Source organism: Camarhynchus parvulus, chromosome 4, assembly GCF_901933205.1.
Source record: "Camarhynchus parvulus chromosome 4, STF_HiC, whole genome shotgun sequence".
Taxonomy (NCBI): domain Eukaryota; kingdom Metazoa; phylum Chordata; class Aves; order Passeriformes; family Thraupidae; genus Camarhynchus; species Camarhynchus parvulus.
Genome location: NC_044574.1, coordinates 37,970,816 through 37,996,916, shown reverse-complemented (window position 1 = coordinate 37,996,916; position 26,101 = coordinate 37,970,816). Strand labels below are relative to the sequence as shown.

Genomic DNA, 26,101 nt, shown 5'->3' with positions numbered 1-26,101 from the left:
CTTAACAGACTTATTTCATTTTTTGAGAATCACATCCCAGATCACATATCACACCATACTATTGATAATACCATTCTCCTGTCAGTGCTATTTAGGGCAGGTTTCTTCTCATAACTTACTGGGAAATTTAAAAAGAAATAAAAATACTGTATTGCCTTTTACATACATGTGGGACTGTTTCCTCACTTCTCTGTGTGTTGTATTCTCTGGAATGTGTACTTGAGTAAAGGAAGCTATACAGTGTTTCTTGGAAGAACAAGCCAGGAAATAGTGATGCAAATAAATCAGTCAGACAGGCAGGGTTTTGAAGAGTGAGCTGGTGTAGTGACCTAGCTGACTGTATTCAAAATCCAAAAAAAGAATTGCAGTTCTTTAAGATAGGCTGAGGGGGGACAAAAGGTCCTTAAAACACGCAACAGCAAGTGCAAGAAAGAGCAAGTAATTTAGAGTAATAAGAGATACTGACTAATGATACTGACTTCCTTGGGTGCCAGTGAAAAGACCTGCCAAAAATAAGGGGAGTTTGTGTGCAGCAAATAGTTCAGATGTCCATGCTCAGCTTTACTCCTTTAGTTGTTGAAAAGTCAGGACACATTTTGATGTGGTTTCTGTTTCTGGAGTTGTTTAAACATGGCTTCTTTTGTTGTTTGCACCTATTGATATCAGTAGAATGTGAATGGGTAAATAATTATACATCAGGATAGCTGGGATACCATGAATTTAATTTGCTGCTTAAGGATGACTGCTGCAGTTGCACTTGCCTTCACAGTGGGTACCTGCAGAAGCCCATGAAACTTTCAGCACCTCTAGGCTCTGGCCTGCACCACTCCTTTTGGGGTATACCTTCTCAGAGGAACTTTTACCTTTCAAAGTTGTAGTTGAGATACGGCATCCCTGAGCATGAAGTACTCCTCAATCAAATCTCACATCACAGTCTTTGTCATGTTCTGAAAGCAGGTGTCATGTGTTGTTTAGCTTTGTCAGAGAGAGGTCTCTCTCGCAGCCTAACACTGTGAAAAGGAAAATATCAAAGCACCTTAGCACCTATGTTATCTACTCCATTACCCTTATTAATCTCCTATAATTTTAAAGTCTAGTTAAAAATTCAAGTAGGACATTAAAAACTAATAAAACCTTGTGAAAGAAAAATGTCATTCATAACAACTCATGTAAGACCAAAAAACCCCAACAAACTGCCAAAATTTGGGGGTTTTGAGCATGGATTTTTTGGTTTTTTACAGAGCGTGGTCTTTTTAAGCCATGGAAACTGCATACTTGCAAAGATGTTGTATCTAATGAAAGCCTATACAGATAAATAGAATTTCAGTGCTTTTAAGAAACTCTATGTATCTGCTTCTTCATTGACTTTTCAGAATATTTTGTCACAGGATACCCCATGATACCTGTTCAACCTTGTTTTAAAGACACTACCAGTTTTGTTTTTATTTAAATTTTCACTTTAACAATGAAAAATACTCTTTTGGAGAAGAAACATAAGTAAAATACTTCAGAATCTTCTGGATATCTGCAGATTAGTATTTCTGTCGTCCAACAGAAATGTGGACACTTTATTGCATGTTTTAATTGAGTTTAAAGTGAAAACCACCTTTTTAAAATAGAATTGCATAGCAAGAGTGGTAAAGCTTTTATCAAAATTCAAGATGAAACAGCAGAAATAATTAAATGTATGGCACAATCTTTTTACCATTTATGGTCATGGGAAAAAAAGAAATGGGAAAAAATGCACAGCATTCACTGGAAACTAGATAGCAAAAATGAAGTGATTAATGTGAAGTAATTTAGATTAAGAAGAATACATCTTAGGAAGGCATCCAAACCTGCAGGCTTATGTCACACATCACAGATTTTGCAAAACTGTTCCAATAATCCTGCTTGAATGAAATGTAGCATTTTAATATTCAGGCTTACTGCAGTATAAACACATTTGTCTTACAGTACTTTCTTGAAATGAGGTTTTATGATACTATATCCCTTTGCAGTTTATTTTCTTCTCAGCTGAATAGCTGATGTATGCAAAACTTGATGCTTCCCAAATATAAGAGTAAAAAGTCCAGAAAGAGATGTATGGTGCAGACTCTCTCAAAGGATTTCTGTAGAAGTTGAACATGTAAGACTGGGTCAAAACCAAAGTTAAAACTAATTTGGACAAGTTTGTTCATCCATTTCTACCCAAATATATCTCAAAAACTACATGAAAATGAGTTTATAAGGTCAACTACAAGTTACTTTCTTAGTCTCCTATGAGTTCCTTTAATCTCTGTTCTCTCACCATACAGCGTCTCACAACTTGCCCAGTTGTCATCTTGAACAAATGTTGGGAATGAAGGCAAGACAAACTCCATGCTTTCAGTTCTTATGCCTCTTATCTGTGTGTCAGAGCAAGATGTCTAGAGACATCCTGCTAAACCAGGAGCAGTCCAGAGATCCCCCATAAGCCACTCTAAGTGTGTGATTCATGGACTTCTGACCCAATGGAAAAAAATCTGGCTGAAGTGATGATGTCATACTGAACATGTCCAAAGCTGAATCTTTGGTAGCAAGGGGTTTTGCTTGTTTCTTTTTAAATAAAAAAGCTTGGGATCAAGCCAAATATAGGCATAGTTTAGTGCAGAGAAAGAGTCTGATTTCTGGCACTATTCAGACCACGTCAAATAAATTAATTCTCTACAGAAGTGCTTGCATGCTATAATGCCCTTAAGATGTAGTAAGCACACCCCTTTAATTAATTTCAACTTCTAAACTTCAATTTCAAAGGCACCTGATTGCCACAAATGGAAATGTTACAAAGTGGTGAAAAGCTGGTTGCAGGTTCTTCTATCAATGTGCTGTGGACATCTTTCATAAAAGATGATGTTACATTTCCAAGAACACATTGCTGCCTACCAACAGACTGAATTCTTCCTCCATGGAAACCATGGAAAATGTCCTGGTGGGTTTTGCACCAACATATTTGGCACAGGCAAGGGTTGTGCTGGCTTAGTGTCTCTTTGGTTGCCATACAGAGAGGAATTGCTGATGCAAGATGTTTTGGTCTGTAAACAAAGTATCGTGCAATGGTGAAAGAGCTCTTAAAAAGCATTTTGTTGCAGTGTACAGTGTTGGAGTGGTTCATGATCCACTAAGTAAGGAGAAACACTAGTCAACAGCTTTTCTGCGTATTTTAGAACAATTGCATTCCTTTTTCTAAGCCAAAATATAGCCATCACCATTATATAAATGTAAATCTTTTTTGAGAAGTCTGGTTCTCTTCCTTCATTTCCTGTAGCATGTTAGCTGCAGCTTATTTCAGACTGTTTTCTCTTAAGCTCCCAGAAAATGTAAACAGGGTATAAAAATCTTGTCTACAAATCTTCTAAAAGTAACTCTGAACTCCCACAAGGAGTACATTACCCATAAAATCAGTTATTGCAAATTACTACTGAAGGTTTTTGAGGGTTGTTTTGTTTTGTTTAGTTCTGGTTTTATATGTTTTAATATCTAGGAAGAGGAAACCTGATTTCTAAACCAAAATTAAGTCTTTAGCATGTTGTGCTTTGACATCCCCAATCTTCATGATGCATGTCTTTTTGTTATACGTAATGGGGGGTATTGGTTCCTCAGAGTTCTGTTCAACTTGTGAACATCCTACAAAGGAAGAGCTTACAAACACTCCACCAAGAGAGCTAAAAGTCTTTTGTATTGTTAATTTTGTTACAGTGCTGCTTTATTCTCTGTTTAGCACTTCTATTTTGCCCAACAGACTGAGATGAGTCAAACTATGGAATAAGACTAAGATGTTTTCCATTTTTAGTCAGCTTCAATTTTTCATTTCATTCTGCTGTTGCTCCTCACAGCAGTCTGTGCTTATTTACTATTTACCACTTGCAGATATCACTAGTTATCATGTAACAAAGTCATGCATTATATATTTCTTTGTAAAACCAGACTGAAAAATGGTTATCTACTTGCAGTTGACAGTTGTTTGTGCTGCTGTTCTGTGTATTTTCTCCATTTTGATGAAAACATGTTGGTAAATTTTTTCCAGATCTAAATGCAATGGGCCTTGCCAGCTATGCATATGGAGAATAGTGCTTCCTCTTCCCAAGAATTTGTGCCCAGCTCTCTCAGACATGTGCATTGGCCGTGACTGCTGCTCTAAATATAACTCAATGCATGACTTTTGACCACTCATAACTACCTTACATTTCAGAGTAGCTTTCACACAGGTCTCTCCCAGCATAAGTTTTAGTACTTCTACACTGAAAATTCTGACAATATTATTTTGATATGGGTTTCTTATATAATTAATGTTGCTTCCATGGGCCTATAATCATCAAAACATGCATTAAGATTAAAGGATAATTCAGTTGAAACTATAAACTGATGTGTAGTAATTATTGTTGGACAGTTGTGCTAATGAACAAACTGGCTAATGTACAGTGGGCCTGTTTTATCAGTTAAGTCAATGCACAGTCTCATACTTTGGCAGGGAATTTTTTGAAAATCTGTATTAAAATGTATTATCAATGTGCGTATCTATACATTCAGAATATGATAAGATGTTTAGTCTGAGAAATATGATTTTTTGTTATTGAATATGTTTTACAATACTAATAAATGTTTTAGTGCTTATGCTACAATGCCAGTAGTTTTTATTACAAAGCTGAACATTAACACAGAAAATCAGTTTTAATTTACTGACAAAATGCTGAGGTTTTTTTCATTGTTTTAATAATTTCTTTAATAATAGTAAAGATTTTGTAATTTTTGAATTCAGTGTCTCCAAGCATCAGGTTGAAACAGTTGTTGCCAGTACTCTAACCTTGGTAAGTGGTTGTGCACTGGTGCTGAATGCTTTCACATTCAGATGATAAAACTACTCAAGTCTATTGGGTTAATGATGTGGTCTTTTATAACATATTTCTGTTCCATTGCTCATGAAGAGCCTTCTAGTTTCTGACTACATGAAACTGCCACAACATGGATGTGGGGCTGGACAGCATGAGGGCACTCTCTGGCAGAAGTGAAGGAGAGACAGGATATGGTGTGGTTCTCTGAGGACAGTGCTTCAAACCCATGAGAAGGAGGCTGCCATGGCTCAGTCTAGTTGCACCTGTGGGTTTATTGTGAGCTGTGGAGGAGTTGGAATGAGAGGGCTCACTGGGGGAGGTGAAGGAAGCACAAACTGGCAGGTACTGAAAAGAGAAGATGGCACAGGGAGCAGATATGCTCTACTTGCGTGGAAATAAACTTGCACATTAAAGATTGCCAGTGGGGTCAATGGCAGCAATTTAGCTATCTGCAGTATTTAGAGAGACAAAACCTGTACTTTGAAACCTGTTTGACCAGACAGAGAGAGGACTGGAACTTTCACTGAAAGTCAGTTGAGTAGTAACTTCCAGACCTCTGGGAGGTCACTCTTTCTGCAAGGGGAGAAACCTAAGCTTTCATATGCATTTATCTTAGATTTTTAGATAGCTTCCTTGAGAACATTGCCGGTTTCTGTTGCAGCAGAGACAGAAGAAGAGCAAATGTAGAACAGCACGTCATAGGTCGAAGGATATGTCCTCCTACCCTGACCACGTCTCTTGTGGTGTCATTTGTTCCATTCAGATGAACTGATGTCAGATGACAGAGCCTGGACAGTAAATTGCTTGCAGAATCAGCAGTGAGTTATTTGTCAGTAGCCTGAACACACGCTGAAGATGATGGAGTAGTTCTGAAATAAACTGGTACTTCTGCAGCCTTTAGCAAAGGCTAAAGGATGAGCTTAGAAAGGATGAGCTGCATAAGATACCACATTTTGTTTTAAATTACTATTTGACAATGCTATATCTTTATTACCTTAGTTTAATTTATTCTTAAAATATTTCTGTATTTTGGATTTTTATTTTAGCATTTACTTTGTCAGTTAGGAATGTTTTATTTACATTAATCTTGAAACAGACTGCTTGAAACCTGATCTTTCTGGGCATAAATTCTCCTAAATTGTTCCTATATGTTTCTTATTTTGCTGAAATTGTTTGGTTTGTTTGTTTTTTTTCCTGAGGTGAATTTTAGCATGCTAATTTAAATATGTAATGTAATTATGATGTCATCAATATATTTGTTCTGTTATTTTATTAAGCTGTTTCCTTATGTTTTTCTAATTTGAGAGTTTCTCACAAGTAAACAAACTTGCTCAGACCTCTGCTGAGGGCAAGAATGTGGTATAAAAATACCAGAGTCAGTTTTCTGTTGAACTGAAAGTACAACTGACTTGGGTGCAGCTGGAGTCTTACAGGAAGGTGGCTATAAATGCACCTTTGTATTCTCTGTAATTATTTTTTTCAGGCACTTGTGTCCAGGAGCAGTCACTATTGCCCTGTACATCAGTGACTTAAAGCAATGCTCTCTGTTCCAGTTTACTACTTGTTTTCAGCTTCAACCAGCATCCACGGGAGCTTGCAACAATGGAAGGAGTTTTAGCATTATTTAAGGACTTGTTTTCATAACTTAATACTAGGGAACCATACTGAGAAATACAGAAATGCTTCCAGATTCCCAGACAGAATTAGAAAGTTTGACATTTAGCTATACCTTCATCTTTGATTTTTTTCAAAATGTTGTTTCTTGTCACACTGCATGAAAGGATTGTCTCAGAACACTTTTACTTATTTTAAATCACTGCTTTGTTAAAGGTTTTCCTTTTAAGGAGTAACAGCTCAGTAAGCTCCTTAGTCAGATAACCAGATCTGTGTGGATCAACTTTTGTTTCAGCTGTCATTGTGGGCATATTCAGTATATATTCTCCTGAGCTGTTGTCATTTTCTCATTTAAATTTAAAGAAAGGAATCACTTCCTACAGCATTCCTTGATCTTTGGTTAAAAAAAAAAAAAAAGGCAAAGAAAAAAAGTTATCATATAAATCTACTAAAAAAGATACAGTGACCAGTGGGACTGGGTTTTGGTTGGGTTTTTGGTTTTTATTTGAGTGTTCTTCCTTGCTCTTGCTGTGGCTCTTGCATTTTGACTGTCAATTCTTTCTCATGAAGTACCTGAAGTGCTACTAAAACTGAGTATCAAGCAACAGTAGCAGCAGTAGGGAGTGCTCCCCTAGCACATTTCACTGTCTTCCTGCAGGTTAGCTCCTCTTTATAAGCCCTACTTTTAAAAGTTTCGGGATATTTTGAGAGTAAAGCTAGTCTTGCTTTGTTTCTTCAGGTAGCATGACAGAACAGTAACTTTGTAAAAAGTAGGTAGCAGCGTTGAGGGATTCCTTTTCTCGGCAGAAGGCACCAGTGAAATCCCCACAGGACACGCTGTAACCTGTTCTAATGAACAATGGAAAACACGACAGGAATCTCTGAGTTTTTACACTGGAACTTCATCGCTTCATTTTCCTTTGTCTCGCTGCCAGCGGTTTGCAGACGCAGCCGGGGCGGTTCGGGGAGCAGCGGCCGAGCGCAGGGAGCCGAGGCTGCTGCGGGGTTGAATGCAGGGAGCCGAGGCTGCTGCAGGGCTGAGGGGACGGAGGGAGCCGAGGCTGCTGAGGGCCGAGCGCAGGGAGCCGAGGCTGCTGCGGGGCTGAGCGGACGGAGGGAGCCCCCGGCCGGAGCCCGGCCCGCCCGGCCCGGGAGCTGCTCCTTACATGGGCATGGCCGCGGCTCGCCCGGGGCCCGGGCGGGGTGGCCCGCTGGAGCCGGGCCGGGCCGAGCCGGGGGCGGCGCGGCCCGGGGGGCTCAGCCAGACAAAGAACAGTCCCGGCAACCAAATAAGGAAGTTGGAGCTGGAGGATTTCAGAATAGGAGCAGAGGGGGAGATGCCAGGGAAGCCGGGGAAGCAGTCTGTGTGCAGGGAGCTGCTCTCTCCTGTTTCCAGCGGAGCGCTGAATGCAGGGGATCGAGGCTTGTCCGTATCCTTCTGTGATCTTCAGCCAGCCTCAAGCTGTGTTTGTCATAGTTTCTTATGTTTCTGAAAGCACTCTACAGATTTTTGTTTAGAAAGGAGGGGTCTTTGGCAGCCCCGTTGGTTAACAGACTGAAGATAAATGAGTCATCCTTTGCCAAGGGGAAAGAAGAGTCCCATTGCAGATAATTTTAGGCATTACAAAAACATGTTATCAGTTTTTGTCTACTGTAGTGTTCTAATGAAAATTTAGAAATTCATCTAGAAAGGGTACACAGGCACCCCTGAGAGTCAGAGGTGTCTTTGCAGTTAAGAGCAGTAGTAGAGAAAGAGAGAAAAGAAAGAAAATAAGTACTAGAAAACACTAAAACTGTCCGGACGATTTGGATAGAAAAGCACTTCATAACAACATAAAATATGGAAAAATGTTATGGGATTTCAGAAATGCAAGTTAGGTACTGGCTTAAACATAGGTGTAAAATTCATACCCTTGATCCAGTGTCGTGGGATGTTGTTTTACTTACTTATATGGGCTGAAGTTAAAAGGTCTTATTCCTGGTGGAAAAACACATGGAACACCATTCACTTTTTCACTTCAGACTCAAAGCAGGAAGAATCCGTACAACAAATATTCTGAAGGAAGAGCTGTAATCTCTGCTGAGTGTGTGAAACCTAGAATAGAGAAAACTAAATAGCTGTGTGCACAAGCTTCAGCAGTAACATTTAACATACTGGCCTGGTTTGCTCTGGTTTGAAAATGTAAGCTACAGAATGTGTCCTAAAGTCACAGCCTTTATAGCAAGCAATTACATGCACTGTGAGCTTGACATCCTGATGAAAGGAAGTAAGTTATGCCTTGATCTTGAAATTGTGACAAGATCCACTCATAAACAACTACCGAAAAATATTTTAAATACTGTAGGAAAGCCTGGCTCAGAAGAAACAGCTTCTTTATCTTTCCTAACAGGCCTACAATTACAGCAGCTGTAAGTTACTGAAGTGTAGCTAATTGGAAGATACAACACATTCACTATTGCCATATTGGGGCCATTAAAGAAGGAAATGTACTGTTGAGATTTGAGTTCCGAACTGGGAAGGACTTGCAGGTGACATTCAAACTGCTGTGATCCTCTGTGACTTTTTTAAAGCCTTCTAAGAATTTTAGCATCTGAAGTGCAGGTAGACCTCTCATAAATCTATGGCAATGCTTGTAAAAGTGAGTTTCAGTATCACAGCTAAAAAGTGTTATGTCAGCTTTACTATGAAGTAAAGCCTGAGCAGTGAATGGGGTTTTTTCTAGATTATATTTTGTTATAATTAATTTCCAGACTCACACATTGCAGTATCAGTAATTCTGCAGGCCAGGAAATCTCATGGATTACTCATGGATAAAACAGACCAATCATATGGGGACTGAAGTATCTAGGAACTTTAAGGAAGTCATTGGGATACCTGACTTCTCCATATGCTTGTTTTCAACCATCACTGTTCCAGTTCCTTATTAGAAAGTGCCTACATAGTAGACCCACTGTTTTCCTCTGTGCTGTCATAGGGGCTGCACAATAAGTCTGATCAATATAATTTAATTTTTTACCCTGAGGACCTTTGCTATTTTAGTCTGAAAGGTGAAACAGTGATATAACAAAGAACACTTAAGTGTGAGTCACTTCATCACCATATATGTATGCGCAAATGCGAGTATACATGTGTTTCCACAAAAATGGTAACTTCTGCCTTATGAAAATTGACTCAGTAATAGAAACTTCTAATTTTTGTTTTTCTGTTGGTACTATTAGAAGTTTGGACAAAATTCTTGTTGTCATTGTTGTTGAATCTTGTTTTCCTAGATCAGAGACTGCATTATGATTTGCTATCAAGTGTTGACTCTAGCTGTGTTTTCCTTTTTGCAAAGCACATAACTTTAATAGTGTGTATTTGCAGAGTTGAAAGTGATGGGAAATGTTTGCCTAAATATTCTTTCTTGCAACAAACATGTGGTCTTTTATTTTTCAGAAGTGCTAAGAACAACAAAAGCCACAAATAGCTAGACACTTCCAGTTGAGACATTGTGAATTTCACCAAACAGAAATAGGACCAGACAAAGCAATTTACAGTTACTACCTCAGTGTCTGCCAACACCAGCCAAGTTAGGTAGAACAGAATACTTGAAATAATGCTAAATGCTTTGGACTGGCACATGTTTGGTAACTACCATTTCAGAGGTATAGTCAGTCACTTTTGATTTTGGGAAATCCTACTTTTGCATTCTGGCCTTCTAAAGAAATCTCAAACTCTCACGCATTCCAAGAAAATCAGTGTTCTGTTCCTGGCTTAGGAATCCACATTCAAAGCTATGCAGAAAATCTTTGACTGTTCTGTCAAAGTTTTGTCCCACAGTATGGGAGGTGATGTAGTCTTATGGAGATACTTGTTTTTGTTTTAAATAAAAAATTTACAATCTGCAATGGTTGGCATGCCAAGGCTTATTTTGCACAGCTAGTGTAAATGGGATGCATTTCCATTATGTAGGAAAAACAAGGAGATTGCTGAACTGGCCTCCATAGATCATTGAATTCAGTAAGCTGCATGTAAATCAGTTTGGAAGCTTGTAAACTCTTTCAATTCCCTCTTCTGGTCAGTCCTTTGGGTCTACTTTACTGACATTTCCATCTGAGTTTAATGATGTTGGAACTGTAATACGATGCAAAGCTGCATTGTAGCTAGCTGAATACTATTTGGGTTGATTTACAGGCATGCCTATATCCTCGCATTAATTTCCAGATTTTAAGACCAAACAAATCTCATGTCATGTGTGTCCCTCCTTAGAAAACACCATTTGAATCTCAATCACAACTTCTTCCTAGATCTCAGAATTTTTTAAGTTTCATTTGTTGGATTTTTTTCTTTTGTCAAAATATCCTGTCTTGATTTAAAAAATTTGAGACTTCTGGTCTTAACTAGTGTGATCAGAATTGCACACTCCAGTATGGCTTTAAATGTCTCAGTTAAGTCAGCAGCTACAATGCTAAATTTTTACATATCATAATGAGGGAAAATCAAGGAGGCAAAGATAAGAAAGGAAACAGAAGTGTAGGTTTTTGTACTTGGAAAACAGCTGTTGTTTTTATTTATAAAAAAAATATATATGCTATTAAAATACACTTCCTTCTCTGAAGATATGCTGCAGGCAGAAATATTGTATTTAAATGCTACAAATTATTCTGTAATAGTTTAAGAATTTGACAGACTCTCTCGTGAAGTCCATGGAGTTATTTTCATTTATTTTCAGTCATTGCTGGGATGTGATTACTTTGTTAAAGGTTTTCTCCCTGCATTTTCAGCTTTTCTTTCCTGAAGGCATCCTTTTTAGTTTTTGTGCTTCAAACAATACTAATTTCATTTTATTTATGGGGTGATTTGAAAAGTAAATCTTAATTTTGTGAAGCATCTCAGAGTGTGAAGGAAAGCTAGCAAGAAAACTTCAGGCAGTTTGGTGTTTGCCTGCTTTACTAGCGACATCTACCATCATCTTCCCTGGCCCAGAGAAATTACTTGTTGGGCTCCTTTACTTCATTTTTCCAAAAGCTGTTTGTTATCATTATAATTATGTTTTAATTATTTCTTTTAAATATTAGGACTTAATTGGAGTTGTAGGCAATTGTCTTTTTATGTGTGAATTAGTTTCCCTCATTTCGGTTTGCCAGTCATGCTGTTGATATAGTTGGAAACTCCTTAAACCAGAAACAAATGTTCCTGGAACTGGAATTATAGGCAAAGTTGTTTACAAGAAAGAATCACAGATCATATTAAGTTAAGCATATGGTTTTGCTTCTTTTCTCTTTGGATCTTTATCTTGCAATGTGCCTCATGCTTGTTTCCCAGTAAGCTGAGCTTCATTTTCGCTTTCCATGCCCCAATAGCTGTGGAGTCAGAGACAAGCAAGTGTCTTGAACTCAGCTGCTGTGCACAAGTTGTCTCTGCTTTCATCTTCCATCACCATGAGCTGAACATACGCATGCACACATAGACATGAAATTCTTACGTGCAAAAATTTTAAGAGTTGTGACAGAAGAAATGTTGGAGAACATTTCTTGTTGCATCTCCAAATGTTGCATGTCTTTGATGCAGTATTATCTCAATCTGTTATAATCAAATACAAAGGAGAAGGTGCAGTTAAGAGATGTGAAGTCCAGGTAATGTTTTTCTATCACTGACTTTTCCTACTGTACATCAGTCTACTCTTTGTTGTGTGTGTTGCGTTATCTGCACCTGTTACAGGCCATAACAGAACTGTGTTCTGCTTTTTAGATAAAACTTTTGACAAGCATACCTACCAAAAATCATAGAGAGACCTGACCAGCCGTGAGTGATACTCCTTTTATCTTTGTACTATCTTAATACCATATGTATGAGCTGCCATTCTTCTTCCCCAGAATCATGTACCAGAATTGGAAACAGGGTGCTAGTGCAGCGCCAGCCTTCTGACTGCCAGGTCTTGGCATGCCACTCTGCTCTAGCAATGGGGAGATGCTTCATTTTCCCCACCCTTTTTCCTAATTGGCAGCATTCCTCTGTTCTTCCTGTTGTGTTCTGGAGGGACTGAGTGATGTAGAGTGAGTTCGGAGTCCTAAAGAGGGCTTAATGGTGAAAAGGTGTGACAGGGGTTGAGTAAGCAGAGAAATTTTCAGTGCTACCTTGTTTTGCATTGTCCACAGTGGAATGAAATTTCTCAGGTAGAGGTCTTGCTCATTTTGGATGTTCATACCAGTTGGGAGAAAAGAGTTATGGTGATGTTCTTGTAAACCAAACAGAATTCCAGGCATCCAGAGCTGATCTATAATACACGCTGATTGGAAACTGGAGCCTAAAGAAAGAGGATCACCCTTGCTTTCACCTGCCCTAAAAGTTTTTGACTGTCATCCAGGATGTTGAGCAGAGATGAAAGGCAGCATGTTTATACACATACTTGCTGCTTGTGAGGTAGTCAATGCAAGTGACACCACTGATCATCTCCATGGACTAAGCATGGAATGGAGAATAGTGATTTTATAGATGCATCTTTTGAGATTATCTATCTTGATTTAAGCAGATGTTGAAGTAGATGTTACTAGTCATTAATTGTGTACTATGATTGCTTATAAAACTGATGTTGGCATGTAACCTGTAAGAAAGCAATCTGTGTGGATATGGACCAAGTGGCTTATAATAGGATGGGTATGAACCAACAAGAGAAATCTGGCACTCTTTGTCTCCTTGTGGGAAAAAAAGGAAGAAAAAAAAGAGGAAAAAGGAAGAATTATCTGCCTTCAAGTGAAAGCCTGTTGGAATATGTAGTAGTAATTAATGTATTTAGAGTAAGTGACACTCTGGAAGCTTTTGCATAATTAGATCACAAAACAACTAGATTTTTATATCATATAGTAAATTTTCTTGGATCACTGATGCTATTCTTTGGCAGGTAGAGAAGGCACAGGAGACTATGTGTAAAACAGATTACTACAGTGCAATAGCATGGTTTTTTTCTGAAAAAAGTTTTAAATTCAGCTTAATCTGAACACGTGGGGTCCTGGTAGTGATGAGTAGTGGCATGAGTGTTAATTTAAAAGAACACAGAAGTGTTAAAGGGCTGAGAAGAACAACTTGAGACATCACTTCTGCAGTTGTACATTAAACGTGTAGCCCTCCCACCCGCTCTGTCATGCAGAGGAAGATGGTGTGGCAATGGTGGAAACTTTTGCCTCGCAGAAGAGCTGAAGTAAATTCTCTTTTGTGCAGCTGTATGGCAATATGGAAGAACCTGGGATGTTTCTCTAGGCTGTTGCAGCGCCTTGTCAAGTTTTTCTGCTGGCTATGGATGTTCCTGGAAGGAAAAAAAATTAATTTCCAGCCTGGCATCCGAGTATTTTTTGGCAAAAAGTGTACCACAGAGTCACAGTTCTCGCAGCTCCGAGGGAGTAACTAAGACTTAGACTGCGGCAGCGGGTAGAAACATCCCGATGGCGACTCGCTGCGGGAAACCCGCGTCTCGCTGCCGTTCCCGGCAGCCTGGTACCGCCTCCCTCCCACACGCCTCGGGGCGCCCGGGGCGGCCCGGGACTCTTAACGTGAAGCTGCCGGAGTGGGACGCGCCGGCGGCGGCTCTCAGTGAGTCACGGCGCGGAGCAGCGCCCCGGGCCCGCCCTATATAGCCCCGGGTACCTGCGGGCGCCGCTCCGCTCCGCTCCGCTCCGCCGCCTCCCCGGGACAGCGGCGCTCGGCTATGTGAGAGCTGCCCGCTCCGCCGTGCCCAGGTAAGACGGCAGCTTACTTTCAGAAGTTCACGGTGACGTGTCTTCTGCAGATGAGGTTACCGCACGGCAGAAGCGGTGACGAGAGGCGAAAGGTCAGGGTACATGAAATCATGCTGTAATCAGACCGGGCTGACCGCCTTTCGAGTATTTCTACTTTTGATCTACACTTTCTTGATCTTTTAGTTTGCCTCATCGTCTGTAGTCGCATTCGAGTTTGGTTGATGCACTTTATTTGCCGACCCTGGCGGTCCCCTTGATGTTTCCAAAGGCAAAAAAAGGATGCTTTTGTGGCGGCAGCAGCTCTGTGCATCTCTGTAGCCCAAAACTTGCTAAGACAGTCCTTAACAAATATGATAGGGCAGAAAACTATGAGTGCCTTCCCAGCCTTCTTTGTACGAGATATCTGTAGGAACCCAGTGATAGTTCTGGGTGAAGAGAATTGGTAATGGGCAGGAGACTTGATCTTTCAGAAGATTTACTACAGCTTCTTACCCAAATGAAACCAAACATTGGAGTTTTGGGTTGTTCTGTGGAATTCATACGTCCATAAGGAAGACATATTTGGTCATCTAGCACTTAATGTACTCTCGTAGCTAAATTTTTTTGTCTAATGTTTATCACTGCTTGTTGAAAGGAATTTGGTGTTACTTAGTAACTTTGTAATTTATAACAGAGGTTTTTTCCCTTCTTTTCCAAGTCTGCAGCACACATCACATATTTGTTTAAATTTTAGTAGTGCAGACAAAAAAAAAAAAAAAAAAAAAAAAAAAAGAAAAGTTTCCTGGCAGTAGGCACATAATTAGAAAGAAGGCTGGGAAAAGTAAGACTGGCCTTCTTTATAATGATGTGTTTACAGAAACTTGGAAAGCAGAGATATGCATTGGCTATCAAAGAGAAACCAACGTCTGCTATTGGAACATTTGGGTCAGCTTTATATTAAGGAATATGGCACTGCAGAGCACACAACTAAAAATAGGAGTGGACACAGTCAAAGTTTCATTAGGCTTTGAGGTCAAGACACTGTTTTTCCATGGTATTCTGTGGCTGTATTGAACTGAAACCATGATTCCTGTGAACAAACCTTATATTTCTGAAATTAACTTTGTGAGATGTATTACATGCTGTGCAGAAAGTTTTATGTTCACTCATGGATTTGTGTGCACAGAGGTACACTGGCATTCTGGGGTGGGAAAAGTTTTGATGACGTTCTTCAAGAAAGCCCAGCAGTTTCCAGACATCCAGAGCTGGTCTGTGACTCACAATGCATACCAGACATAAAAGGATTAAGATATAGAATTGATAACAAGAGGATGGAAAAAAATCATAGAAAAAGTTAAATTACTCTCAGCACATGCCCACTGATTGTACTTAAACCACTTTACTGTGAAAATGGGGCAAATACTTGTGAGAACAAGATTCTGAGACAGATTGTGTTGCATCCTGCTTTTGGTTGGGGAACAAAATCTGAAAGAACTGTCTGTGAAATGATATTCTTTTACTGATTTTCCTGGCCAGAAGGAGAAACCCTGTGGGAAAAGGTGGGAGCAGAGGGATAAGAGTTTGAATAAAAGAAACTGGAAATATGGGGTAGGAGATATACAGATGTTCTTGCAATGTTTGAAACACACAGGAATATGCAGGTAGGATATTGTCGGAATTGGGAGTGTCTCATTTGGATAAAACAAATCCTCATCTTTGAGACAGGGGAAATCTGATAGTGGATCTCATCTTTGAGATGAGATTTCTTTCATCTTTGAGATAGTGGAAATCTGATAATCACAAAGTCAGAATTTAACAAGTTATCACACACTGCAATCTGACATAGCAGTTTTCCTAAAATTGCAACATTGGATATATGGTAAAGGTTTGTTAGGAGTTGGCAAATATATGTCACATAACTTTTCTTGCTGCTTTCTGAGTCAAGAACATTTTTGCAAAAAACTGTCCTGAAAATTTGAAGTGTGTTTTAACTAACAATTAAAAACCATTGAGGTAAGATAAATGCTTTTGTGCTATTACACTTACTGAAATCCTAGAAAATTGTCTATTATCTTCAAAGTGTTCTGAAGTTTCTTTCTTCTTTTCTTTTTGTTTATATTACTGGCAAAGCTCATCTTGCTGTACACTCATGCACCAATTATCGTGGGCCTATTGACTAGCTCGAGCCTACTGTTTTCTCTTTGCAGAGACTGTGTGATGATTGCAACATATAAAATTGCAGAATTTTTTAAGCTGATATGATGGTTGTGGAGGGCATCTAACTGCTCCACAAGCAGGAGTGTGATTGCAGTTTTGTCATCCACTTTGTGGTCTGTGTGACTGCAGCAGCCATTTCTAGTAGCTATGTTCGAACAGCATGCCTTCTTTTTTGTAAGGACACAGTGGTAAATCTGATGAGTAATGTTCAGTTGTTGGGCTTTAGGCATTGGAAGACCAAGGAAGCAGTCTGCCTGGAACTGACCTGTGGGATGCTGGTCAGCCCACTTATATGGAGAAATTCTTCTTTCTCTCCTCTACAGAATTTCTTCCTATTACTCTGTTTCAAAATGATCCATGAGAGACTTACCTTATTGAACTTACCTGGTTCTCAGCTGGGCAAAGGAAACCAATCATACTTGTAAAATCATGGAGTTGATGGAAAATATTGTATTCCTCTAACAACAACCTAATTTCTCATCTGGTTCTACTTTAATTAGCTGCTTTTCAATTTTACTCATGCCAACATTCATGTGGATCCATGTGCCTGGGAGCAGAGTAGACTGTCACTGAATGTGATGTCATATGTGTAGGTTTTCTCTGTGTGTAAAGAATAATTTCCTGTAGATTATGAATTTTTGTGGACACTACACCTGAAGGAAATGAAGATAAAGGCCTTTGGTTTTAAAAAGTTGAGTTTCTAATCTGAAATTGTGTAGATAAGTGCACAGAGCACAGTCTTCAAGTATTTGGGTGTTGTACTGGACCTTTACTGATATGCCAGGAGTTGGTGGTCCTAAGGTTTTGTTTTCCCAATAAAAATTTCAGGATTATGTAGAACATATAAATTGACTGATAGTCCCAGATATATTCTTGAGAACATAATAATTGACTGGAAATCTTTTATCCTGAGAATATTATTTAATCAAAATATGCCTGTGGACTTTTGTATTCACGTATCATCTTCCATTGGAAACATTCCTGCTTTCTTAACAGCTAGCATTTCAGTGCTAGATTAAGTCATAAAGTTCTCTTTGAAGGGAAGTGCCCACTCAGTAACAGCAATACTCAGCAATGATTTCATAGCGATAATAAATGCATTTGGAAGACTATGTATGGAGTAATTACTAACCAAATTATAGTATGCCTAGAAGAATAATTTTAACCTCTTACCTGCAGAAGGTGAACAGTCTTGTGACCACAAGTGTCAGAACTTACTGGAGCATTATAGATAATTTAACATTTTGGTATTCATATATTAAATAAATAATTATCATAATTAAAAGCATAATTATCAAAGAAGTTGAACCAATAATTAAGGCAGTTCTTTCTAGATGTGTAGTCCACATTCTGGGTTAGCACATGAATAGAAAATTTAGGAAATACTTTTCCTCCACATTTCTGTCTAGACACTTATATGGTCCTTTTCCCACCTGCTTGAGACATTCTAACCTTTGCCAAGGCAGGAAGTTTGTATTTCCTTTATTGAAGCAGAAAGTGATTGTAATTAGTGTATTGTGTATGGCACTCCCCAGCACTTCCCCCTTCCACAAAGGGAAGGAATTTTAAGATAAACAGCACTTACTTTTATATAAATAAATAAATATAGTGGGGTCAAATTCTTGCTGGGATTTTTCTGCCTTATTCACCTCTGTGAGGTGAGTCAAGAAGCAACTGAATCTTCTTTCCCTAGTTTTCACAGTGTGCATATCTCTCCCGTGATAATTTGAGTAAGAAATCTTTGATTACCTTAGATTATCTTAAGCCATTGTTTGTAGCAGTTACTCAGAATTCTTTCCAGTCCTCCCCAGGACATTCTTGTGAGCCTGGGAAATTGTATTCATTCACATCAACAAAATATGTTCCTGTTGAAATTTCTCTTTAAAATGGACTTCAGATTTTGTTTGTTACCAATTTCAGAAGATGGTCTACATTATATGTTGTAGTATATAACACAGGATAAGAAAACCCAATTCTTGTAATTATTCTCTTTGAGAAACCAATCTGGTATCACAGTTCACTGTAGTGTATTTCAAGCAGAAGGTGGTAATGAGGGGTTGAATTCTTACCTCTTCCTTAATAATATGGAGTAGTTATTTAGTTGAAGAGTTGAGTTTATGCATCAGGAGCTTCTATACTGCATTGCCAAAATATCCAAGTTCTGGTAAATGCTCATAAGATGGCACATAACTTATTTGTTCTTTTGGGATTGTTTAAAATAAAGGTTTTTTAGAAAAATACTATTATTTCTAGACATGATGTGTCAGCCAGCAGAAATGTACAGGAAAATATTTTTTGGTTTTTTTTGGCAACATGGATACTTTTTTTTTCCCAGACTTAAATGTGAAAATAGATTAGCACACAAAAAAAATCTGTTTTAGTGGTGTTAACATTTATACCAACCATATAACCCCATTGAATTCCCAGTAAAGGCTGATACTTGTTTTGTATGCTACTGTACCTATTACAACAACACAGAACCTGAGGTGTGTGTGTAAATAATGGGAAAATGCAAGGTGTTACATTTACAACAGTTAATATTTAACTTTTACAATCTCAAGTGGATTTGTTTGAATCCTAGCATTTACTGTTTGTAATCAAAAATTTCTGTTTGTTCTCAAACAGAAGGCCAAGAAAGCTGATGGCATCCTGGCCTGTATCAGCAATAGTGTGGCAGCAGGACCAGGGCTGGGACTGTCCCCCTGTACTCTGCACTGCTGAGGCCACACCTTGAGCACTGTGTTCAGTTTTGGACCCCTCACTTTGATGCTGCAGCATGTCCAGAGAAGGGCAGCAAGGCTTGTGAAAGGACTGAAGAACATGAGGATTGGCTGGGGGAGCTGGGCATGCTAAGTCTGGAGAAGAGGAGGCTCAGGGGGACCTCATTGCTCTCTACAAGTGTCTGAAATGAGGTCATGTTGAGGTGGGGGTCAGTCTCTTCTTCCATACCTGCAGTAAGAGGATCAGAGATAATGGGCTCAAGCTGAGAAGGAGAAGATTCTGATTAGACATCAAGAAATTAAAAAAATTATATGGTTTAGTGGTTTAGAAGTTATGGTAGTGCTGGGTTGATGATCTTGAAGGTCTCTTCCAAAATATTGAACTGTAATAAAGGTTCAGTCAGCTGGATTTAATTTTTAAATTACAAGTTAAAATTAATTCCTCTCCTGTGATGAAAAGAAATGTACATCAGAGAGCAAGAAATGCATGCAGGCAGTATCTGGTAGACAGGACAAACTTCATTCGGAGGTCCTGCCTGGGCTCTAGTGAATAGAAAAAGAGAATGGAATATTTAGATGATTTTATACTTCTTCTGCTACAGATTCATTTAAAAAATTATTTCTCTAGCCACACTGAATACAGAAATCTGGTTTAAATCAAGACCCACATGTGTTACAGCAACTTTTCTCAGGAGAGCCAACCTGCTGGGTTTAGGCGAAGCTTTCAGCTGAGCTTGCTCCTACCCATTTTTGCACCTTACTCACAACGTGGAAAACTTATCCTTAAAATAGCATAATTATTTTTCTGTAGTTGGATCTTGAAATATTTTAAATTATTATTCTATGGCTGAATTCATTCTTCTGAATAGGCTGAATCACAGTATGAAAGCACTCACTAGAAACATAATTGTTTCTTTCAGTTCTAAGTGCCATGTGTGTATGTACATCCGGATGTGTGTAAAATGTTTCTAACTTCAAAGAGCAGATTATGCAAATTTTTTAATGAAAGAAGATAATGCAAGTCTGTTTCTGTGTGCATATGAATCTCATGGTGTGTGAAAATATATCTATATATGTGTGTGTGTCCTTACACACACACATCTATAAAATCTCTACCTGACTTATGAGGGTGCTTTGTTCAAAGCAGCTATTAAAGTGAAAAACTATTTTAATAGTCAACTTTGGCCAGCAAGGAGATTCACCAAGGCAACATAGAAAGTTTTGCACAAATGAAAGTAGAGTTTCCTTGCTCAGAAACCCAGTGGTGCTGTATTTCTTTTAGCCCACCTCACTCTACTTACATTGGCTCTGAAATACAAAGCCTTGCTTGGCAGTGTTTGAAGGTTTCAGGAGGGCAACCTAATTTATGGTTATTTTTGTTCCAACCCAAGATCTAGTGAAATTTTTAGTAGAAGTGAAGCTTTGAAAATCCCAGGGGTGATCATAATATTTTGTGGATGGGGTATTTTCATGCAGTCTGACTTTTTGTGTGATTTGTATTTCCTGTTAAAACTTCTAGGGAATTTAATAAAGGCGTGAATTACTTGGTATTGCATTACTGATGGTGAGCCTGTTGCAAGATGATGCTGTTTATTTCTGTGCAAATTTGAGGTGCCTAAAACCAGAATTACATAAAGAATATTTAAAGGGAATTTTGATATCCACACCTACAGAGGTGTTGGTGCATATAGAGAAATGTCTTTCCGGTGTTTTAATGAAAAGACTGCCTACGTTTCAGAAGTGTTCATCTGTATTTCTCAGCTGACAAGCTGCCAGACTGTATTTTTCTCTATAAACTGCAGATTGTTTTCTTTTTCAGAATACATGTCTTCCTCATCTGACATGCCCAAATTCTACTCTTTTTCTGTTTCCAATGCTACCTGATAATTTTCGTATATCCATGGCAATTCTCATGTGCATGAGTTCAATGTCCTTGCTGAATAATGCTTGTTTTTTCATATATAACATTTGAAGGCAATTTTTTCAGGCAGTAAATAGATTGCCATATTGCTTGGCAGTGCTCTAGGAGAAAGTCTTGATTTCCTATAAAACTTCATAGTTTTCCTGTCTTTTTCAAAATCTGGAGATCTGTATGTGATGTAAAATAGAGAGACACCTCTTCTATGAGTGTCTGTAGGCATATGAAATCCATAAGGTGAGACTGTGGAAGTTCACACTATATTGAAAGTACATTGTGTTGTCTTATCAGTCTCTAGGATGTTACATGTGGTTTCCATTCCTTTAGTGACTTTTGGAGTTTCTGCTAGAGATTTTGCAGTTATTAACTGCAAAATTATTAATTATTTAACATTTTCTTAAGAGGTTCACCAGGAATTTCTGGAAAATGATTGCTTCTGTTTTCTGCTTTGTATTAAAATACCTAAGCCTCTTTTTCTTTCTTTTTTTTTTTGTTTGTTTTTGGTTTTAAAAAAGAGAAAAAAATTCTATCAGTTGTAATTCAGAAACACTTATGCTTAGATCCTGCTTTTGTGGATGTGCAACTGAATTAGATGACTGTTGCATGCACATTTTCCACATAGATGGAGAGAAAAAAGGAGTGTCTGTTAGGATAAAATCAAAATGATATGTCAACATTTTCTAAAACAATGGATGAACTTTCAGCTATTGACTCTGAGGTTACATCTACATTTGTCTATGACCCATAAACCACAGCAGCTTGAAATGTTTCTGTGACTTCAGAAATAAAAATTATACTATGATTCTAAAACTCTAGGTTCCCATGTCTCCCATCCTTTCAAAAGTCAATGATCATGTTGATGGATAGATATACAGAGACAATTAATATCAATAATGAAATTTGTCAGAATCACATGAAATACCCAGAAAAAGGAGGAGGAGGCCCAGAATCTGGATCTCTGTCAGGTTTCCCTTGCTCTCCTGCCAGTTACATGGCTGCCATCAGCAGCCAGCTGCAAGCAGCACGTGAGCCTTCTCTGCAGCCCTGGCTGGAACCTCTTGCACCATCTAGTCCTGAAGTCAAAGGCGCACCACGCTCTGTGCGGAGTGGTGCGCTGGAGCCATTCCTGGCATGGTGAACCTTAGCACTGACCACGTGCATCGCAGTTAGCCCAAAATCAAGGACTTGGTTTCAACTCTGAGGAATCTTTTTGGGAAGGAAGCAGTGCTTTTTGGAGCAGGAGCTGATATCTTACAGGAGCAGGGGTTTGTGATTGTCTAAGTTTCAGAATACCTAGCTAATGTATGGTAACTCACTGGAAGATTTCTTCAACAGACGATCCCAGGGATTCTGCAGGATCACAGAAGTATCAAAAAATTTAGATCTCAGAAACACACATAGAAGTTTTGTATGTTCTGTTTGTTACAGGCTGCAGTTATTAATGAGGGTATTAACATGTGAGCACGAATGTTATGAATTAGTTTCAGGTTCTTTTGGTATCCAGGTCTTGAGATGAAGTAAGCTGTTCATGTGCTTCTTTAACAGATGTCATTATCATCTGTGGGCATGGCTCTGTGTGATGAAATGTTTGGTTCAGAAAAAGTATAGAAATCTTTAATATTAGATTTAACATGTTGTTTTGCAAAAAGGCAAAAAAGGCAATAAAATACCTCTGGTTTCATCATCTGGCTGCAGTTTGCTCCTTCTACAAGTTAGCAGACAGACCTATTGAATCCTCACTTTTAACAGTCTTTGAAACTCTTTTGAAACTTTGTAAAGTTAACACTCCTGTTGGGCACAAACTTTCTACTTTTTTTGTGGTAGACTGTAACTAGAAAAGAGGAGTGACCTAGGGACAGTTAATTATAATAAATTACAAGAAAGCTCTGTTGACCACTGAGGCTAATTGTCAGTTTGTGACTAAAACACAGCGCTTGCATTATGTCCTTTTTTGGGTTAAGAGGATAGATGTTTGTGCTTTGAGCATTACTGCCTACAAATGTAAGAGACAGGATCTGTTTACTGAGTGAATTCTTGTAAGAGTACTGAATCAGAGAAACTGTTTGCAATGCTAATATTTGAAGGAACATGCTCATTGATAAAGAGCAGAACAGAATAGAATTGGAATGCTTTTAAGCAGGAAGCTGGTCGGCAGTAAATGAAAGCTGAGGGAGTTGAGTGAGTTTGAATGAACGTACAGAGCTCTGTGATGTCCAGTATTTTTGCTTAGTAACTTCTCTTTTCTCCAAAAAGATTTATTATGTCTGCCAAGATTTCCAGTACTGGCAGAGCAAAGTTGATTATGCTGGGTAATGGAGGATTGACTAATCAGAGTGAAACTGGGATGTTTGGGAGAGAGTTGTAAAACGTGTGAATTTCTTTCTTATTAATGGAAAGGCCAGGGCCCCATACAAAGAGTGATACAAGACAGAAGCTGCTTGTCTGAGAGATTAAAATTTTCACAAATTCATAATTAAATAATACTTACTGTGCCTCTGAGTTATGGAAATTCTCTGTCATCATTGATGGTCTTTTTAATAGAGGTAGAATCACAGAAATTTGCTGTTAAACTTCCTGAGTTACCAATGTTACTCTCTGTGGTTTGTCTTTTAAATTGCTCTCAGATGCTTCCTCTGTTTAATTACCTCAGATTCTTCAAAAGCTGTGTTATAGATTGTTCACGGTTTTACATGAATTTGAAAATGTCTTTGTTAAGAGACTTATAAAGGAAGGAAGGTACTAATATGATCAGTTTCTCAATTAATTGCCCTTCATTTTGAAAACTTTACAGTTTGCTCAAATCACCGACCAATGGTGATGTTTGTAGAATAATTTAAGGTAACTGCAACATGCTGCATTAAGGACAGAAAGGTATTTTTGGATACCGAAGGACGTGAAAAATGTGTTTTTCTTATTGAGAAGCAGTTCAATGTTTCAGAGTTTTCCTTGGATGCTCTTGGATGTACCCATTCAGGTCTAAATTAATGGTTTGTCCTATAAATTGCTGAATGTGCCTAATAGTCTTGTTATCTGTAATCAGGTCTTGCATTGCACAGACTCTGGTCTTATGAGTGTTGCATGTTGATGTGCAGGTTGGCCTGTTGTGTGGACAGGAACTTGTTTAAACTAAACTCGTGCTTTTGGTTTAATGAAACCATTTCAGTGGCTTTTTTCAGAAAATATTACTAGTTTTGCTGTTATGATAGTACACATTGTCCAGTGTTTTTGAATAACTGTCTTTCTACTCAAATTCTCATTGAGGTGCTAATTCTTGGAGTTTATCGTGGTATGTTTGGATTTTTTGTTCCTCAGTAAAATAAGGATTTCATTTATTGCTGTTGGTGAATTTACACACTGGCCTAGATACTGAAAGATAGGTAAGCCATCAGAAACAATAGTGTTGTGCACCATATCCAGGTTAAGTCAGGCAATGGCTGGGAATAACTCAAAGTTATAAAAGTCTTTGGAAACGGTCAAGTTTACTTAGTTGTGTATCATTAACTCTAAACTTTTCTGTTCTGTAATAAGTATGTACGCCTAAGTAGTTTGGAGCACTTGTTGTGGTGGGAGTATTTATCTGATACAATTTCATCAGTCCTACTGCTTCCTTCAGCTCTAGTTTCATGTTTCCTAGCCCAAAACAGAGGGAAAAACAACATTTCTAAACTGTAGGTGAAAAGTATTGCATAGAATTAGTACAACTGGTTTCTAAGCTAAAGTTAACTAAGTGATAATTAGGTGGTATTAAAGGAGATACCATCTGATTTATACATTTCTAGGCTTTTTAAACTGTTATTCAACTGATGTTTCTTCTGAAATTTCATTCTGTGACCTGTCTCAATATTGCATAGAAAAGACCTTTAACATCATCAAATTCAGCCATTAACCCAGCACCACCACCATTAAACTATGTCCTCAGGTGCCATATCCACACAGTTTTTGAGCACTGCCGGGGATGGTGACTCCACCACTTCCCTGGGCAGCCTGTTCCAGTTTACAGCTTGTAAGAGTTACATATTATTGCTACCTTGGTCATTTAACAAAAAAAGTTCTCCTCAGCGTGTGAGAAATTCTGCCATACCACTGATTCCAATTTTTGAACCAGATGATGTCATTCATCACTGTTATTTAGACTACTTAGATTTGTATGCCATGGTAAGCCTTCTCTGTGGTCTGAGTAAATCTTGGAAAAAACTCCAGAGTGACACCAAAGGCAGGGAGTTAATATCCACCAAAAAAATTCTCATGCTCCTTTGTATATAAGGACATCTTCCAGGGACAGAAGAAAGATTTCTGCAATTTCACTGCTTAAATAAGCTAATAAAGGTTGATACAAAAGGTAACATATTCAGACATTGTAACAAGTTTTCTGGAAAGAGCTTCGAGACTGATTCTCTTCAGTCACAAAGCTGATCAGGCACTTTCCATTTCTATTGCTACTATTAGGACTTAACCTGGGACCTGAGTACGAAACATTTACATCTCCAATAATTTCTATGACATTTAAGTAGCAGAAAATTACTAAGATGCGTCATTCTTCTTTAAAAAAATATTACTCTGAGAGCAAAAACTAATATTTTTAATGTATTTCGATACATGGATTAATTTTAAACATAAATTTTCAAATTCTCTTGAATGAAGTTAATTCATATGAAAGTTGCCTGATTTTCAGAGCTACTAATTACTGTTGCTCCTGTTGGTTTCAATGGTATGTGTGTGTGCTTGAACACACAGGCTACTAGTGTGAATTCCTGAAATCATTTACACTAGTTTGGAAAGCAGTTGTAGTTTCATTTTTCTGTGATAAAACAAAAAGGTGATGGATTCAACATGTATGTGCCCAGCTAGCACATCAGTTCTGCTTGTGGTTGCTGTATACAGTAGGATAACTTGCATAATAGTGGTGGGATGGATGAGTGAGAGACTTGCAGTTAATTTTTTTTCCATTACAACTAATTTTAGCAGATGTTTTCTCTGGTTCTAAAATGACACAGTATGATAGTTGAAACCTAAGAGTTATAACAACTTACTTAGCAGGACCTCTGTTTCTAATCAGCAGGTTTTGTTGAAGTTTTATTGTAATAAGATTC

At 38.3% G+C, this 26,101-nt stretch overlaps 1 protein-coding gene across 3 annotated transcripts in view; it reads left to right on the top strand.

Annotated features, from left to right (window-relative positions):
- Positions 1-26,101, top strand: part of PALLD (palladin, cytoskeletal associated protein) — a 144,517-nt gene that overhangs the window by 62,931 nt on the left and 55,485 nt on the right. The window contains exon 1 of one of the 3 annotated variants that reach the window (XM_030947445.1): positions 13,678-14,177. The exons of the other annotated variants lie outside the window; for them this stretch is intronic. The gene's annotated coding sequence lies outside the window, so the exon portion shown is untranslated. Of the gene's footprint in view, positions 1-13,677; positions 14,178-26,101 lie in introns of those variants that run through there. 3 annotated transcript variants of the gene reach the window in all.